The sequence below is a fragment of the Alligator sinensis genome, unplaced genomic scaffold, assembly GCF_000455745.1.
Source record: "Alligator sinensis unplaced genomic scaffold, ASM45574v1 scaffold388_2, whole genome shotgun sequence".
Classification (NCBI taxonomy): Eukaryota; Metazoa; Chordata; order Crocodylia; family Alligatoridae; genus Alligator; species Alligator sinensis.
The window spans coordinates 867592-871867 of NW_005842102.1; the positions used below are offsets into that span (position 1 = coordinate 867592).

General features: G+C 49.6%; 1 long non-coding RNA gene across 1 annotated transcript in view; it reads left to right on the top strand.

The window, feature by feature from the left end:
- LOC102384691 overlaps nucleotides 1–3007 on the top strand; it is a 28381-nt gene extending 25374 nt beyond the window's left edge. The window contains exon 4 of the long non-coding RNA XR_323920.2: nucleotides 2949–3007. This is a non-coding gene — a long non-coding RNA (uncharacterized LOC102384691). The remainder of the gene's footprint in view (nucleotides 1–2948) is intronic.
- The last annotated feature ends 1269 nt before the right edge of the window (nucleotides 3008–4276 follow it).

Consider the following 4276-nt stretch of genomic DNA (forward strand, 5'->3'; position numbering starts at 1 on the left):
GTCCTGGACTTGTTCTTAACTTGTCGTGGTTGACACAAAGTCCCCGAACTGTTAAGATCCCTATGCTAGAAATCCAGATAGATGTAGATAGAGAAGCAGAGAACCTGGTAATTGGGGCATTGTGCCATGACATCCTGGCCTGGGTAGATGGGCTGGTGGAAGATTTGGATTGCAGGTCTGGGGGCAACAGCAAAGAAATAAACTCTTGACGCACAGGCCCACCTTGCAGTCGCAGGCCCAAAATAGACACTTGAAATAACAATTGGCAGTATTGTCAGGGAAGCCATTAGTTGCTTTCAGAAGGTCTCTTCCTGGATGCATCGGGCGGTAAGTATGAAGCCGCAGCGCTACAAGAATGGAAGCATTGTCCCCTGCAGTGCTGAGTTCAGCAAGGCATCAGTGACGGGTGGTATGGCAGAGGGTGGGGATCTGTTGCTAGATGAGGTCTGGTTGGCTTTAGTCAGGAGCAACGTTGGGTTCGTACAGTGGCTATGCTCCACCTGCTCCCACTTGCACAAGCCACGCTAGGAAATGCAGCAATAAAACCACTTCTAGAGTATCCCCCGTGACTGCTCTCAAGCACGCCGGAGATGGCGGCCTTGAGCAGCTGTGGGGCGATGCCCCTGGAGTGGCTTCACAGCTGCATTGCTGGGTTTGGCATGTGGAAGTGATGTGCAGGTTTGCCCTTCTCTGTCTCTGGTCAGGCTGACTTCCAGTTAGAGAGACAGAGTCTTATGTTCTGAAGCTTTAGTACCAATGAAAACCCCCTGAATAAAACTGCTGGTCTTAAACAAGACTCTGTTGGAGATAAAGGCCCTACACTGGTTGACAGGTTAAGAGGGAGTGGGAGCTTTGTCTTGCTGGTGAGCTTGATGCTGGAAGGTTACTACCCTTTTAGCAGTGATTAGCTTGGTCTGAGTGGATGTTGTGATGTGGATCACTTATCCCACTAACGGGATTAGCACCAGGCCAATGGGGGCAGGAGAGGTTGGTAAATTATGTTGAAACTCTGTCTCAATCCAGTTTACCTATCTTTTTTTATTCCTCCCTCCCTCCCTGAGATGAGGCATTTGCAAGTTTGTTGGCGTGTCTCTCTCTCTCGCTCTCATCCAGCAGCGTGGTCTGTGTGCTGCTTCCAGTGTGACTCAGCAGGGCCCTCGGCGCATTCCCCTTCCCCTGCATGGAGCGCGGCGCTCTGCGTTTCTCTCTCGGTCTCGGTACATGCACTGCCTGGTGCTGCTCCGAGGCGCAGTGGAGTTTTGGGCGTGGGCACTCTCAGAAGTCTGTGGTTTGAGTTGAGCGTGCTAAGAGTTCAACATGAATGCAACGTGAACTCAGGATTTCCTTTTGAAGTTTGACACCAGGGATTTTCCCCACCCACTGGGAGGACTAAAAAAAAAAAAAAAAAAAAGAAAAAGAAAAAAACCCCCTTTTAAACTGCTGGCAGAAACATGTAGGGAAGTAGTAGTTGGGGGTAGGGGGAAGGCTGCTGCCTTTATCTGAAGGACCAGTTCTGACTCATGAGCACATGTGCAGGTGAAGGCCTGCTGCTTTGCTGGCTGCAACCAGGCTTCTGAATGATCTTCTCTTCCTTCCCTTATCAAGGGGGGCGGAGGAGGAGTTTACATAGCCGAGCGAAGATCTCGGACAAGTGTAGCTAGTAGGAGGCTTCTTAAAGAGCTGAAACTTGGTAGTGCTGGGGTTTTGAGAGCGATGCGCTTTCCATTGAACCCATGCTACAGAACCTAGATCTGGATCTTTACAGCCACCCTTCATCTCTAATTGGCAATGCCAAAGCCCTGAATCTGAACACTGAAGGAGCTGGGCAGAACTACTTACCTGGCAGGGGAGCCACCATGATGGTGGTGTTGGCTCAGGTGGTTTTACTGTACCTGGCAGGGGAGATCCCCTTCTTCCCAGCCTTGAATGACTTGGTGTAGTTGAGGGTGGAGACCTGTCTGTTGCCCGGCAGGCAGGCACCCCTGTGAGAGTCTACAACTGCCTCCAAATGTGAGGATCTCGGTTACACAATTTATGGTGATGGGGGATTGCTCTCAAGCTTGCTCCATGAGCCTTTTGACCAGGGGGCTTCTGAACCCCCAAGGCCTTTCAGCTTTGGAGGTTGCTCATAGGATGCCTGCCATGGATTTGAGAGTCTCTGAAGTCCCAGGCCAAAGAGGCTGGGAGGTAGGATACTTGCTGGTGGTAGTGCCACACAGATTTGGATGACTGAGCTCTGCTCGATCAACAGAATTCAGAACTGATTTGGCTGATTTGGCCTGAGACACTAAATTAAAAAACAAAACAAAAAACATTGAAGGATCTGGGCATATGAGCTGGATTTTGCAGAAAGCCTTCTCTGTAAGGGGCTGAAAGGCTGTGAAATCTTCAGTTGCTCCGAAGTTGGGGTAGAGGCTCCTAGATCCAGATCTGAATATCAATCCAGGGACTTTTCTACAGTTTTGCAGTGTGCACTAGGGCTGGATTTTCTTATCCTCACACTTTGAGTGGAGCCTTGCTCCATGGGCATCTCCACTGATGTTAAGGTCCCAAATTGTACAGTAAGGTGCTTTTGTAACATGAATAAAAATACTAGAGCCTGGCCCTTGGTGATTTCATTGGGACTTCAGGTTATGGATAGCAGGATGGAGTCCATGAACATGCTGTTTTGTTCTACCTGTCAGTGGAAAATAATATTGCAAGAAATAGACCAGAGGTGTGGGGAACTGAAGCTTCTCTCTATAGAAGTATCATGGGGAACTTCTTTTTTTGTTCCTGGTTGCCCTAGCGTTTTAGTTGCACGTTGAGCCCCAGATGGAACTTGCCTGAAATCTCCTATCAAATTCTTTAAAGTGGGTAATCAGAGGCCATGTGGTTGGGGCAGGTTTGTGATAGTCCAGGAGTCTTTCTGGGAAGCCGGGGTGACTGATGGTTTTTCTCCTGTGCAGAGTTTGAAGAGATCCCCCTACTATTGAAAAGAGGACCTACAATCCTAAACCACACACCATTGTCTTAAGCAGAAATGGGCCTGGGCCATGGGCTGCAGACTTTCCAAGAGTCTGGAACTGGAACCAACCTTTTGGTCTGTGGCTTTTTTTTTTTAATACCTCTCTAGCCCTTTTCTGTTGCAAGGTGAATTGTAGTGAGTGCTACAGTGCAGGATGTTGGAAGAAGGCAAGCCTGCATCTCCTGCACACAAGATCCAAGTCTCTTCAGAACAGCAATATCCACTGGGGCTGTGCACGTGCCCTGCACCTAGGACAGCATGCAGTGCAGCGTGGCCATGATCCTCCTTCAGTTCCCTCTCCTTACTTGCACCCTTGTCTAGCAGAGCAGCAGGGAGAAGACTGGTTCTAGTGGCACCATTGCTGGCTGAGGATATTCCTCTGAGAGAGATGGATTAGAATTGGTGCTGAAGCACCTACTGGTATCAGTACAAGCCGTGGCAGGAAAAGCATGGTATTTCCCGAGGTTGCTGATGGAAGATGTCTATCCTGCCTTGTTTTCTGTGGGGCAAATACTCACATGATCTTAGAGCAGAGAACTGCCTCCTGCAGGTAGTGATTAACACCCTGGGGAGACCTGCTGACTGCCCTGCAGGGCTGATTTCAAGCCATTCCTGTTGAGACTGAAAGGTTTGGTCATTCCAGTGGCAGGTTGCTGTCATCCTATTGGGTATACTGGAGTCCCATCCCATACATCAGCTAGACCCTCCTGCACAGGAGGAAGAGGTCACTCTCCCTGTGGGTGTCTCTAGCCAGATCGCCCATGCAGGAAGTAACAAATGGAGGCATGGATCAGCAGCAGGGGCCAGGCCTGGCACTCGGCACTTGGCACTCGTTGTCAGCTGATGAAGCAGCATCCTTGACACTGAATGCCTTTGTACTCCCAGGAGCTCTGTGTGATGATTACCAAACCTTTGCAGAGAAACATCAGTTATCCTGGGCTGAAAGAGACTCTACAGCTCCACATGGCCTCTCAGGTTCAGGGTGGCAGCCCTTGGCTCCATTGCCAAATTTAAGCCTGGGCTGTAGTTCTCTGCTCACGGAGTTCATACTGCTGTATAACCATGCATCCGGTGCATGTGCAACACCTGAACGTCATTATGGAGGTCTAACTTTCAGGCCATTTGCACTGCTGGGAGTGTTTGTGAAGCACCTTGCTGTGTGCTTTGAATAGGCAGGGAAGCCAGGAAAGCCTTCAGTATCTTGTCCCTGTTCCCTCAGGAAGGACATCTCATGAATTATGAGAAAATTTCCCTTGGAATCGCAGACAA